The 15,141-nt window shown below is 41.5% G+C and overlaps 1 protein-coding gene and 1 pseudogene across 6 annotated transcripts in view; one reads left to right on the top strand and one right to left on the bottom strand.

Annotated features, from left to right (window-relative positions):
- LIMS1 (LIM zinc finger domain containing 1) overlaps window positions 1–15,141 on the top strand; it is a 195,514-nt gene that overhangs the window by 68,207 nt on the left and 112,166 nt on the right. The window lies entirely within an intron of this gene.
- LOC308242599 (large ribosomal subunit protein uL30-like) lies at window positions 13,027–14,191 on the bottom strand (annotated as a pseudogene). Its single transcript has 2 exons — window positions 14,132–14,191; window positions 13,027–13,667 (listed from the first exon to the last, which is right to left on the bottom strand). The product of its transcript is annotated as a large ribosomal subunit protein uL30-like (transcript).

Here is a 15,141-nt window from a genome sequence, read left to right as displayed (position 1 = left end):
TGACAACATTGTAAAAATAGGGATGGAGAAAGTAAGAAAACCCATTTTAAGAAGATTAGCTTAATATAAAAACCACTTATATAACAAACTAGAGGCCCAGTGCATGAAATTCATGCACTCAGGGGGTCTCTCAGCCCAGCCTGCTCCCTTGCAGTCGGACATCCTTAGCGTGCCACGGAGCAGGAGAGGCTCCCGCTACCGCCACTGCGCTCGCCAGCCATAAGCCCAGCTTCTGGCTGAGTGGCACTCCCCCTATGGGAGTGCACTGATCACCAGGGGGCAGCTCCTGCATTGAACTTCTGCCCCCTGGTGGTCATTGCGCATCATAGCAACTGTTCGTTCCGCCGTGGGGCGGAAACCGGCTCTCCGACATCCCCCGAGGACTCCCAGATTGCGAGAAGGCGCAGGCCAGGCCAAGGGACCCCACCAGTGCACTATTGGGGCCAGGGAGGGACACAGGAGGTTGGCCAGCTGGGGAGGGATTGTGGGAGGGCTCCAGGGTATGTCCGGCCTGTCTCGCTTAGTCCTGATTGGCTGGACCCCAGCAGCAAGTAACCTACCAGTCGAGCGTCTGCCCCCTGGTGGTCAGTGCGTGTCATAGTGAGCAGTTGAGCGGCCTTAGCATATCATTATCATATTTCACTTTGATTGGTTGAATGGACGACCAGACACTTAGCATATTGGGCTTTTATTATATAGGTTGGGTGGGTTTCAGTTAGGTCTTAGATCCTATATTCTTGGTAAGAGTGTACATGAAAGAACATGTTGAGAAAGGAGCTTGGCGCACATTCATTTGGTTCTCTAGTGGCAGAATGTCTTCACTTTTTTTGGTCACAGACCACTTGGAGACTCTAAGGCTTATAGACCTTCACAGAAAAATGCACAGAAGCACATACATAGAAAAGTTTTCCTATAACTTAAGGAAGTTCATGACCTAGCCCCACTGCAGCATGCAATTGTGACAATGGCTGCATTTCTGCTGTTTTAAAAAAGGCTTTTGTTGAATAGAAGAATTAAAATATTGTGAAATTTTGGTAATCAAATAAGCAATAAATTTATTAGCACAGACCAGAGCGGGTACTTTCTGGCAGGCTGCCAGCATGTGAGCGTGTGTGTGTGTGTGTGTGTGTGTGTGTGTGTGTGTAACAGAGAAATACACAGATTCTGTCTCTTCACCCCTGATAATAACTACCAGTTATGAATACCTACTCTATGGTAGGCTGTACACTGGGTAGTTTATGAACTTCCCCTCTAATCCCTATCTCAGCCCTGCAGGGTAATTGTGTTACAAATTAGGATCTCATATGTAGGTAGCAGGCTCAAAGCCCTCCAACTAGTAAATTGTCCATTATATCAGTTCACATAAACTAAAACAAATACCTACTTTCCCCAAATTTATTAGTTTACAAATAGAGGTGTGTTGTTTTTTTTTCACCAAGTGAGTTTTAGTTGTTATTTGAGAAGCACAGGTAGTTCTTTCTAATAAAAAGTATCTCCCACTGTGGTTGAAATTTTCATATTTCCAGTGAAAATATTGAAGGTAACAGTTACAGTTTCAGACATTAACATTTTTGTTTAAGTTAGTTTACCTGATTTTTTCTTTTACCATGAATTTAATAGAATTGAAGGAAATTGATGATTTCTTATAAGCTAGGAAGAAATAAAAGTGGATTAGCACTATATCTAGAAGGAAAGATTGAAGATGGGGCACCTAGATGGTTAGCATTGTGACTGTTAAGTTGAGGAAGATCAAGTACCTAGTTTGGAATTGTGTTTAGGATAAAGTCCTGATTGCTGGATACTAACAGTTTGGGGAAGTGGGAATCCTTTGGGGAAAAGGGAAAGGTATATCTGTTCCCTGAGCACTGTGGTCCTTGTCTTCCCCAGATGTTTTGCAGCTGTAATCTTCCTCCCTGTGGCCGCCTTGTGTAGGGAGTAAGGCACTGGCCAAGTGGATGTATGCAAGTCAGACTGACTGTTTACTTACTCTGTCATTTATGCCAATGCAGATATAGTGGAAGCTGAGAGTCTGTTTTTCCTATAATTATAAACTTAGCCCTAGACCTTTCAAAAAGCTATAGTTGTATAGATCTTTTAGGTATTTACTTCAGGAAATGCACTGTCCAATATTTTGTTTAAGGGCTTAGCATATAAAGAAAAATCTGTTTTCTTCAGGTTTTGTAGTAATGGTAAGTTTGTCAGAGGTGGTCTAGTCTGCAGGCCAGATCTAGGCCACAGTTTGTTATTGTACAGCCTGTGAGATAAGAATATTTTTTATATTTTTAAATGGTTGCAAAAATAATAAAAGGGAGTTGTGAAAATCATATGAAATTCAAAGTCAGTATGCACAAATAAAGTTTTCTTGGGATAGAGCCACACTCATTCATTTACTGTACCGTCTGTGGCCAGCCTTTAAGAGGTCACTGCTCCCTGCCATACAGGAGTTGTAACAGTTTTTGAAGACATTGTTTTACATTGTCAAATTTTAGACTATTGCTGCATTCAGATCCTTTTGCCGCTCAAATTAAATCCAGTTTTATAGAAAAGACTCAGTTTAACATTTTAATTACAGCAAAACTAGTCTTCACTTGATCACTAGTCTCAAGAGGAAATTTCTTATAGCTAGCATTAAGTAGCTTCCTTCCTTTCTGTCCTGGAAGAAAACTAGAGAATTGTCAGACCCATCCCACTGCCCTCTGGTTGTCTGAGCTAGACGAAAGAGCCGGGGAGCAGGTAGGAGTAGAGTCTGTTGGACTATGGGGCAGACCTCAATTGTGTAGAGCACTTGGCAGTGTGAAATTTAAATTTCTACCGAGAGCACTTCACCTGCCAGGAGATTTGATTTTTTTTTTTAGGGGATAATTTATATAAGTATTAATTTTATTGTATTTTAATTTTATTGTTGACATTATTACAGTTGTCCCCCATTTTCCTCCCTTTTTGCCCACCTCCTCCCAGGTCTTACTCCCTTTCCTTATAAATCTTTTTTTATTGGAATCCCATTGTTTGGTGATGTCCCATCTTACCAGTCTAGACTACATACTTAATCTTGCTTCTACTTGAGTAGCCTACGGTACCTGCTTCCCATGCAGCTGAGGCACAGGCATGGGATGTAGGCCCCGGCTGTCAGACTATAATGTGCACCTGTGCTGGACTTGGACTTGAGAGCCAGAGTTGCAGAGAAATAGGGATTACTTGCATCACTTCTAGAAAGCATTTCTATAGCAGCACTAGGGGCAGTAGTGGATCCAGCATGAGCATTGATGGTGTCAAAAGTCCATGTGGTGCTGTCTGTGCCCAGAAAGAGGAGTTCTCATGACTGACTCCCACCAGTGGGCTGGGTGGTTCTTGTTGTTACAAGCTTACTTCTTTGTTGATCCTGGCGATTCTGTGAGCAACCCAACATCCTTTATTAAGTATCTTTTCTGCCTAAAATTAACCTAAAGTGGTTTCTATTGCTTGCATTCTAGAAACTTGCATGTGTTGAGCAAAGAGAAGCACCCATTCAACATATCGTGTGTTTTTTTTTTTTTTTGTAAATTTCTCTTTTATTTTGAAACTTTTCTTTATTCATTTGAACAGTATGTCAGTACACTTTTCTCTTTATTCATTCCACAGATACCTACTGTGTACTTGCTTCATGACAGGCACATGGTTAAGCATAAGCAAAAACATAAGCAGAAGAATCTATCAGTGTTTGGGTTCTAGAGATGCCCTCACGTAGAGAATGTCATAAAGTATAGTTTAAATTTTTGTAACTAGCTTCTTTATACTTATGTTTCATTGGCCATACTTGGGGACTACAGTGAGGAACCCAAGAACATTTTAGGAAGAATGGAAGTCAAACTTTAAGTTCAATACAGGAGTAGAGATCTATAGTCACCTAAAGGAGATGGAAAGACTTTGAATATATATATGTGTGTGTGTATTTGGAAGAAGCAAATCTAAGGAAAGTCATAAAGTCATAGAGGGGAGGGGAAGCTTGGTAGCCAAGGCACCATCTAGAGGGCAGCACATCTGACTGTCTTAGTCTGATGCCACTGACTATTCAAATGGTGTAAATAAATCCCTTTTTTTATGATTTATGCACACCAAAGAACATTCTAATTATATCTGACTTTTCATTTGCTCTACACCTAGGGAGAAAACATGCTTCGTATGAAAGGTAAATATTTTAGTTTGCATGGCAGTTAACAAGTTGGATTTCTGGCCATACATATCTGCTCTATATATGTTAATGAGAACTCCTGAGATGGATACATTTAAAAATATTTATTTATTTATTTATTTATTTATTTATTTATTTATTTATTTATTTAGTAACAGAGAAGGAGAGAGAGAAACATTGATGAGAATCATCAATTGGCTGTTTCCTGTGTGCCCCCTACTGGGGATTGAGCCCACAGCCCAGGCATGTGCCCCACACGGGAATTGAACTTGTGACTTTTTGGTGCATGGGACAACGTTCAACTGAGCCACACAAGCCAGGCTGCATCCACTTTTGATATACTGAGAGAATTGGATTGCTGAGTTTCAGAAACTGAAAGTCAAATAAGTTTTTAAAAATTCTGCAGGGGAAGACCCCTCTATAAAAAGCAAGCTGCCTTCTCTAATATTCAGCACACTCTATATCACTATGAACCAAGCACTTTTGGGGGTAAATGTCAATGTATGTACATGTTTACAGATATATGTGTGTATACATTGGTAAGAAAAAGTATCACTTTTTTGTGATACATTTTCCAAAATCTATTAAGTACTCTCATGTTTCCCTGAAGTTTCTGAACTTCAAATCATTTAACAAAGATTTTTTGTATACCTGCTATTCACAGGCTCAAAGTAGCTCTCATTTACAGTGAGGAAGATAGACCAACATGTGACCATTACAGTATGTCAGGTGTGACAGGGTAGATGTATATGAAGTTCATTAAGGAGCCCAAAAGAGAGGACAGCTCCCACTATTGCCTTGGTGAGCTCTGCAAGGCTCCACAAAATGGGAATGATGTGGGAGTCAACTTGGCTCAGAGCCAGTATGAGGAGGGAGCTGGAAGTTCATCACCGGTAAAGGAACAGCAAAACCGTGCAGACACAGGAGTGTGCTAAGTTTGGAAAGCAGTGGTTAGGGAAGGGGATTCACTCCTGGAAGGGAAAAAAAATCACTAGAAATGAGGCCAGACAGGTAAGTAGGTTGTGAAGGGTTATGTCTCATATGAACTTTATCCCATATGAAATAGACATTTGGTTCTCTTAAACTGAGACATGATCAGATTTTGCATTAAAAAAAAACATACACATGCCAGGCTGGTGTGGCTCAGTGGTTGAGCGTCAATCTACGAATCAGGAGATCATGGTTCCATTCCTGGTCAGAGCACATGCCCAGGTTGCAGGCTCGATCCCCGGTAAGGGGGCGTGTAGGGGGCAGCCAATCAGTGATTCTCTCTCATCATTGATGTTTCCATTTCTCTCTCCCTCTTCCTTCCTCTCTGAAATCAATAAAAATGTATTTTAAAAAAACACACGCAAAAATTTGACAGCATAAAGAATAGGAGAAATATTGGGAGTAGTCGCAGTGGGAGTAGGGCTGCCAGCAGACAGGGGTCAGGGGCCATGGCAGGAGGGGCCGGGCGGGGGAACGGAGGATGGGCCAAGACCCGCCCCTGTGCCTACTGCAGCCTCACGGTCCACAGTTCCTTTGAAGGTGCACAAATTCGTACACTGGGCTCCTAGTAATAAAATAATAATATTACTTCATTGGATCATTGCAACAGATAAATTTGCTAAATGCATATAAAGTGTTCAGAACAGCTGTCGGCACATAGGAAGCACTCAATAAATCTAGCTCTTGACAAAGGTATTATTTCCTAAATCAGTGAGCCTCAGGGAAAGGAACTGGGTCCCTGGGGGAAAATAATGCACAGATGTTTTCTTACATTTGTTTTAGGTATATAATTTCTTTGTTTTGGTTCTATGATAGTGGTCTCATTATGTTCTTAGACTTCACCTCTATTTTGAGAATTTTTATTCATCAAAACATATTTATCTAGTATGTTTAGATCAAACATTGGCTTTCAGGACTTAGTTTTATCCCTTGAAAGGAATTTCTTAAGATCAAGACTACAGGATAAAGTGGCATACCTTTTTTTTTTCTTTATTAGTCTCGCAAAGTGATTGGTTTGGTTTGTGCTTTAGAATCACCTTCTTTACCATCCTTGCTTTGCAGAAGTACTATAAGCAAGTGGTTCTTTGTATGGTTTAAACTCTAAAATTTGTGGTATGAAGTATTCTCAAAGTACTTGAAATTGGGTTGGTCACATGTCAGTGCCTCTTAATACACCCACACACTCCTAAGTCTCTATGGAGTCTCAGTTGCTTCCATTGCCTCCCTGTTGCTATTTAATAGTGTGCTTGGTTTCAGCACAGTTACTATGATAAAGAAAATCTGTTTTCATTAGAATTTTTGTCCCTCTTTATTTTTTTCAGACTCTTAGAAACATGGAGTAATCACATGTACTCTGAAAGAAATAAAGTAGCATTGGTAATTTAGACGGACCTAAAGATGTCTAAAGTATTCTGGTACTCAGTTAAATTGAAGATCACCAATTTGACTTCTTTCTTTCACTAGCTGTTGCTTCCAGACCTGTGGGGGAAATTTAGCTGAAGAGGAAGATCTATACTAGTGGGAACTATATAAAAATACACCATAAGTCTCCTTCCAAATCTCAGATTGTTCATTCTCAATATTCACCTAGAGCATAACTAGACTACTTCTGGTTCATTTTCAGCAAGGGAAAGTATGGGTTGATCTTTCTAGACTGTGTTACAGTCTGGGTGGTTGTCCTCATGTCTCCTGTGCCTGTCATGGGCCTGTTTCCCAGAAGCTTCTTGGGTTCGGTTTGTTGCGTTCAGAGGCAACTCTAGGTCAGGGTGGATCTTTTGATGATTTGTGGGGCAGAGTGCTTTGGGGCTCAGAGACAGTGTGGTTAGTAGCTAAAACAGGAACATTTGAGTCAAACGACCTGAGTTTGGATCTATACTTTATCTTATTGCTTATGTTGTTTGGGCAAGACATTTAACTGCTTTAAGACTCAGTCACTTGGGAGAAACCAATATGGCGGCATAGGTAAACACCTAAACTGCTGCCTCGCACAATTTCAAAACTACAACTAAAAGACAAAACTGACATCATCCAGAACCACAGGAAAGCTGGCTGAGTGGAAATTCTACAACTAGAAGGAAAGAGAAAAGCATACGGAGACTCAGAGGAGCTGCAAAAGGCTGAGGTACGGAGACGCACGCATGGAGAGAACTGGCGGCTGAGTGTGTGGCTGGCTTTCTCAAGCGGGAGGGAGACGGAAGCTCCCGACTGTGCAGAATTCCAGTTCAGGGTGAGACCCTGGGGACCCAGACTCATACAGGGGAAATCTGGACTGTCAGGAAAAGGGAAAAGCACACTGAGACTCAGGGGAGCTACGAAAGGCAGAGGTCTGGAGGCGCACGCCGAGAGGACAGACTGCTGAGTGCGTGGCTGGGTTTCTCAAGTGGGAGGGAGATGGAAGCTCCCAACTGTGCTGAACTCCAGTTCCAAGTGAGACTCTGGGAACCCAGAATCATTCTGGGAGAAACTGGACTATTTGGCAGCGAGCAAAACTCGAGGGTGGCTTTCCTCAGAGGTGCTTGCAGCAATTACCGAGGGACACTGAGACTCAGAAGCCTTATAGGGCAGGGCTGTCTGCTCTGCCCTGAGACTCCGCCCCATCCAAGCTGAGCACAGAGGCTTTTGCAATTTTGCAAGTCTTGTCTTATAAGGGTGTCTCCAGCACAAAAGTTCTCCCAGCGTAAACACAGCTGATCCTCACAGCCAGTTGGCCTGGAGGTCAATTCCTCCCAGTGATACCAACAACAATCAAGACTTAACTACAACAAGGCTGTGCACACAGCCCACAAAGGGGTGCACCAAGAGTGTCCACCTCAGGTAACTGGGGAGGCTGAGCCACTGGGCCCTATAGGACACCTAGCACACAAAGTACTCTACCGACTCAGGGAAGCAGCGAAAATGGAGAGACAAAGAAACAGATCACAAATGAAAGAAATGGAGGAAAACAAAAGACTGGATATAGAGTTCAAAACCACGGTTATAAGGTTATTCAAGAATTTCCTAGAAAAGGCCGATAAATTTAGCGAGACCCTCGAGGATAAGAAAAAAGACCAACTACAAATTAAACATACACTGACTGAAATAAAAAATATTATACAGAGATCTAAAAGCAGACTAGAGGATCACAAGAATCAAGTCAAAGATTTGAAATACAAAGAAGCAAAAAACACTCAACCGGAAAGGCAAAAAGATAAAAGCATCAAAAAATTTGAAGATAGTGTAAAGAGCCTCTGGGACAACCTCAAGTGTACCAACATCCGAATTATGGGGGTGCCAGAAGAAGAGAGAGAGCAAGATACTGAAAACCTATTTGAAGAAATAATGACTGAAAACTTCCCCCACCTGGTGAAAGAAATAGACTTACAAGTCCAGGAACTGCAGAGAACCCCAAACAAGAGGAATCCAAAGAGGACCACACCAAGACACATCATAATTAAAATGCCAAGAGCAAAAGACAAAGAGAGAATATTAAAAGCAGCAAGAGAAAAACAGTTAATTACCTGCAAGGGAGCACCCATACGATTGTCAGCTGATTTCTCAACAGAAACTATGCAGGCCAGACGGGAGTGGCAAGAAATATTCAAAGTGATGAATAGCAAGAACCTACAACCAAGATTACTCTACCCAGCAAAGCTATCATTCAGAATTGAAGGGCAGATAAAGAGCTTCACAGATAAGAAAAAGCTAAAGGAGTTCATCACCGCCAAACCAGTATTATATGAAATGCTGAAAGGTATTCTTAAAGAAGAGGAAGAAGAAGAAAAAGGTAAAGATAAAAATTAGGAACAACTAATACGTATCTATCCACAAGTGAATCTAAAAATCAAGTGAATAAAAAACCTGATGAACAGAATAAACTGGTGAATATAATAGAATCAGGGGCATAGAAAGGGAGTGGACTGACAATTCTTGGGGGGAAAGGGGTGTGGGGGGTGCGGGAAGAGACTGGACAAAAATCGTACACCTATGGATGAGGACAGTGGGGGGGAGGTAAGGGCAGAGGTTGCGGTGGTAACTGGGTGGAGGGGAGCTATGGGGGGAAAAAAGAGGAGCAATTGTAATAATCTGAACAATAAAATTTTTTTTAATTTAATTTAATTTTATTATTTTTTAATAAATCTTTATTGTTCAGATTATTACAGGTGTTCCTCTTTTGTCCCCCATAGCTGCACTCCACCTGATTCCCCACCCCACCCCATGCCCTTGCCCCCTGCCACTGTCTTCATCCATAGGTTTAAGATTTTTGTCCAATCTCTTCCCGCACCCCTCACACCCCCTTCCCCCTGAGAATTGTCAGTCCACTCCCTTTCTATGTCCCTGATTCTATTATATCCCCAGTCCATTCTGTTCTTCAGATTTTTCATTCACTTGATTTTTAGATTCACTTGTTGGTAGGTATGTATTTGATGTCATTTTGTTGTTCATAATTTTTATCTTTACCTATTTCTTCTTCTTCCTCTTCTTAAAGAATACCCTTCAGCATTTCATGTAATCCTGGTTTGGTGGTGATGAACTCCTTTAGCTTTTTCTTGTCTGTGAAGCTCTTTATCTGACCTTCAACTCTGAATGATAGCTTTGCTGGGTAGAGTAATCTTGGTTGTAGGTTCTTGCTGTTCAACACTTGGAATATTTCTTGTCACTCCCTTCTGGCCTGCATAGTTTCTGACGAGAAATCAGCTGACAGTCGTATGGGTACTCCCTTGTAGGTAACTAACCGTTTTTTTTCTTGCTGCTTTCAAGATTCTCTCTTTGTCTTTTGCCCTTGGCATTTTAATTATGATGTGTCTTGGTGTGGTCCTCTTTGGATTCCTCTTGTATGGGGTTCTGTGTGCTTTCTGGATTTGTAAGTCTATTTCTTTCACCAGGTAGGGAAAGTTTTCTGTCATTATTTCTTCTAATAGGTTTTCAATGTTTTGCTCCCTCTCTTCTTCTGGCACCCCCAAAATTCGGATGTTGGTACGCTTAAAGTTGTCCCAGAGGCTCCTTACACTATCTTCATATTTTTGGATTCTTTTTTCTTTTTGTTTTTCTGGTTGGGTGTTTTTTGTTTCCTCATATTTCAGATCTTTGGTTTGATTCTTGGGGTATGTTGATCTACAGTTGAGTTTCTGTATATTCTTTATTTCAGACATTGTATGCTTAATTTCTGATTAGTACTTTTCCATTTTTTTGGCATTCTCATTAAGATCCTTAAAGGTCTCACTAAGTTCCTCAGCGGTTTTTAGAAGATTCTTGAGTAACCTTATAAATGTGGTTCTGAACTCTATGTCGTCCAGTAGTTTGCTTTCCTCCATTTCTTTCTTTGGTGACATGTTTCTTTGTCTCCGCATTTTGGCTGCTTCCTTGTGTTGATGGAGTGGCTTTATGTGGTAGGTGACCTATAGGGGCCAGTAGCTCAGCCTCCCCAATCACCTGAGGTGGACGCTCTTGGTACACCCCTTTGTGGGATGAGTGCAAAGTCTTGGTGTAGTTAAGCCTTCCTTGCTGTCGGTACACTGGGAGGAATTGACCTCCAGACTATTTGGCTGTGATCACCCGCTGTGTCTATAATGGAAGAACTGCTGTGCTGGAGACATCCTTATGGTGCAGGACTTGTTTCAGTGGGGCTTTGGTGCTCACTGAGTCTGCCTCTTGAATGTGTCACTTATGGATGTGAGGAGTTGAAATCTGGTGTCTCACACTGACCACTAGGTACACTGGCTTCTGGATCTCCGATGGGGTGCAGGTCAGCTACTGTCTGAGGCTACCCAGCAGGTGCTACAGCGAGAACTACAGTTTTCTCCTCTTTGCTTGGGGTTTGGAGGTTTTGGAGCTGTCTGACCTTGGCTGCAAGTTTGCTAGGTTAAGCTGCGATAGGGCAGGTCATTCACATGCTAAAGCCGCTGCTTGGAGCTTGGGTGGGTTTGTAGATTGTGCGGGGCGGGGTCTCAGGGCGTGACTAGACTAGGGCGTGACTAGACTAGGGCGTGGCAAACAGCGATGGCTGTCAGTAAGCCAGCTCTGTGTCTCGGACCTTGTCCCCGCGTCCCACGCCCCAGCACAGTAAACAATTATTCCTGCGCAGCCCTGCAAGCAAGCCACCCTCACTTTCCGACCCCACAGCAGACAGTCCAGCTTCTCCCCGTAGGAGTTTGGGTCCCCCGGGTCTCCCCAGAAACTGGAGTTTGGAGTAATTGGGAGCTTGTCTCCCTTCAGGTGAAAAAAGCAGCGCTCCCAGTCGCCAGCCCGATTCGCGCGCCCCTGTACCTCAGCTTTTCAGCGCTTGTGCACCTCTCAATGCTGTTTTCTCTTTCCTTCTAGTTGTAGAACTTCCACTCAGCCAGCTTTCCCGTGGTTCTGGGTGATAGACGTTTTGTCTTTTAGTTGTAGTTTTGAAATTGTTGTGCGAGGCAGCAGTTTAGGTGTTTACCTACGCCGCCATCTTGGATCCTTTTTGAACAATAAAAATTTATTAAATTTAAAAGAAAAGTGAATTGCCTTTAAAAAAAAAAGACTCAGTCACTTTATCTGCAAAATGGTAATGATAATGATACATGCCTTGTAGAATTAAGATGAAAATTAAATGAGATCATATACATATATATAACATGGTAATAATTATATTAGATAAATAGTCTAGAACCTTTAACTTCATAATAGTGTGACATGAATATTTCTGTGTGACAGCCTTTTCTTTTATAAATATTTTTCTAAACTATTTTTAGATTAAAAATAAGTTTAAAATGTCTGCCTCTCTGTCAACAAGGTGAAAGCAGCATGAGTACAGGTCAGGCTGTGCTTCACGAGGTTGGTTTTGCTGCTATGTCAGTAAAAGAATGTGGGGGAAATGTTAATATTGTCAGTGCTTACTGCCTCCTCGACTTTCCCTCTGTGTCTAGTCTATCATCCTGGTTTCTCTATTTTACTTCCTAGATAGCTCTCACACCAACTCTTCTCCTGTTTTCATTGTCACCACTGTAGCTCAAGCTGTCATCTCTTCCCTGGAATTCTGCATAGGTTTTTAACCAGTCTGCTTCCATCCTCATCCCCCCTTACCTCTGTTGACTATAAATAAAAAGTCATCCAGGTATTCCTTTAGCAAAAAAAGGATTTATTTGTGAGAAAAGAAAGGATTACAATCTAGTTCATGCAGCCATGGTGAGCCACTTGCTAGTCTGGGACAGGATGGAGTGGGAGGGGAGAGGTGGGGAGGAAAAGAAGTTCTTTTATAGCAGGAAGTGGAAATTGGGGTGGTGCTTTTACAACCATAGGGTTCTTCCTATAGGGCTTTCATGAGTGACTGACATAGAGCATGAGAGATCCTCCTAATTCCTGTCTTGATTGAAGTCTCTCATTAATTTTGACATTTCCTCTCTTGGATTGAGATCTTTCTCTGAAAGCATCACCTAATCAGTAGTCAGGTCTTCTTATTTCAGCAGCCTTTTGTCCTTCAGTGCCAGGGAGGACCTCTTCTGAGTATCATGTCCCCCATCAGAGGGAATGTGCATGGTCTAAAAACCACTGTGTCCAAGTTTCACAAGCAACAGGTACAGAACTTAACAGCAAGAAAATACAGAGTGAAATTAAAACAACCTAACAAATTTATGATGATTCTAAAACAGGAGCTCAGACCTGAAAGCAGTGAACTAAGGGGCCATTACTGTCTTGGACATCAAAGTTATTGATGACAGATCCAGAAACTGAGAGGTTTCCCCTTTTGACAATAGATTGGGAAATGGGGAAAATGGTATTTTACTTCCAAGAAAGAGAAAATGAAAGCTTATACCAAAGGTTGTATAAGATTGGTCTGGTCATTTTGGGAAAGGTCTCTCTTTCAAATGTCATCTTCAGTTTGTTTGTTTGTTTTTCACTTTTAAAGCAGTCACTGTTTATTAACGGGCCAGATTACAAACATAACCATGGTAGATATCTTTGCTCATCCAAATAAGCTTGTAGATCTGGTCTTCCTTTTTACAGCATTTCCACCTTCTACAAATTGGGTGGTATTTTCCTTCATCCCACCTTGTGGAAAGGTAATTCGAAGGACCACAGGAAATTGTTTCCTTCTTTGAAGCGTTTTCCAACAGTATAGATCTCAGGGATCGTATCCTCCATGTAGATGATGCCATATTTACCAAGAGTTTGAGCAATCAGCGTGTTATCTGCCAGGGCGATTAGCTTTTTGTTTTTGCCATAACCACACTTGTAGATCAATCCATTTTACTGACATCGTGTTGGACACCCACATGCAATATGTGATTCTACAATCGTCAGCTTGTTAATCAAAGCCTTATTGAGCTTAACAAAGGTGTTGTTGAAGATCTGGAGAAGGCGTAAAAGCTGCAGCACCTTTTGGACCTTTGGGCTCACACCACTGATACCTCTTATTCTGATGACAAATGCCAATTTGGGTTCCACAGGAACATAAAAGTTGCCAACTTTTCTTGCCATCCTGATCATTCATATCTCAGTTCTGTACATCTGCCTATATTCCTTGTGGTAGTGCTTTTTCATAGATGAGCTTTCTCCTTGCCTTTCAAAGAATCTTTTGGGCAACTTCTTAGGTGCTTGATGTTCAGCTATAGGAAATTCCTTTGCATTTTCTGATGGGTTTCAAGCACAGCAGGAACCTCCTTCTTCTCTTCTGCACCTTCCTCATGGTTCCAGCTGGAAAAGAGGACTGCTTCAATTTTTGACAGCTTTATTTTCAGGTCACCACACTGTGTGTAGCTCGAGTCAGGGTTTGATGCCTTCTTTAGGCGCAACACGTGAACCCAAAAGTCTGTTCCCTGGAATTTAGGTAATAGTACCTGGTAAGGGCCCTTCCACTAAGGCTGAAAGGAGTCTTTTTTTTTTGAAGTGTCTTTTCCAGTAAATAAAGTCTCCAGATTGTAGAGTGTGGTGTTTAGGGTTTTCATCTCCTTGAAGGACACTGAAAGGACTGCTCTACCAAAGCATGCAAATAACCATTAGCAATAGAAGCAATTAGGCCTTTACAGTACTGAAGTAGTCTCCCTTTATCAACTGTGGGTCGAAAGAAGCAGGAGCCTCATGCATGGGGTGTCCTGTAATTATCTGAAAAGGTAAGATTTATGAGCTCCAGAGAGGTTAGATCTGAGATTCAAAAGGACCAATAGCCATGCTTTTTGCCAGTATATTTGGAGGATCTTTACAAATTGTGCCAATTCAATTTTAGTAAGGCTTTTAGTACGTTCAGTCAAACCTGAGGATTAAGGGTGGTTGTAAGAGCAGTGAAACTGTTGTAAAACTGGCCAAATAACACAGACTTGTTGTACCATTTGACCAGTAAAATGGGTTCCCTAATCACTGTGGAGTTCCAGAGGAGTTCCCCAGGTAGGTATAATCTCTCACAGGACTTTAGCCACAGCGGAGGCAGTAGTTTATCCACAAGGGAAAGCTTCAGTCCAGTGAGAAAACACACAAATCATGACTAAACATACTTATATCCATGAAGTAGGGATAGCTGTATAAAACAGATTAGCCAAACATCAAATGGTCCATTAGGCAATTTAATATGGTCCAGGGGCAGTGCAGACAGGTTTCCCTGGGTTGTGCTTTTCCTGGTCATGTTAGTATTTCCCTACCAATACTGGTTTATAAATGCTATTATTTTGTTAGCAGACCAGTGGTTTAATGCATGTACAGTAGTAGTTAGAAGTGGAAGTTTTAGGACTGAGTTGTTATTTGTTCCTAACCAGAGCTTCCTATTTTTGTCAAACCAACAATTGTTGGATTTTTTTCTTTTTAAAAAATTTATTCAAGGGTCTTAAATTTTTTCCCCAATTATACTCGACATACAATATTATTAGTTTCGGGTGTATAGCATAGCGATTAGACAACTATGTAACTTACAAAGTAATCATCTCAATAAGTCTAGTATCCATCTGACACCAAATATAGTTATTACAATATTATTTACTATATTCCACATGCTGTACTTTACATTCCCATAACTACTTTTATAAATGGCAATTTGTACACTTTAA

Source organism: Plecotus auritus (genome assembly GCF_963455305.1).
Source record: "Plecotus auritus genome assembly, chromosome: 2".
Taxonomy (NCBI): domain Eukaryota; kingdom Metazoa; phylum Chordata; class Mammalia; order Chiroptera; family Vespertilionidae; genus Plecotus; species Plecotus auritus.
Note: the sequence above shows the minus strand (reverse complement) of the source record. Positions and strands in the feature narration are given on the sequence as shown.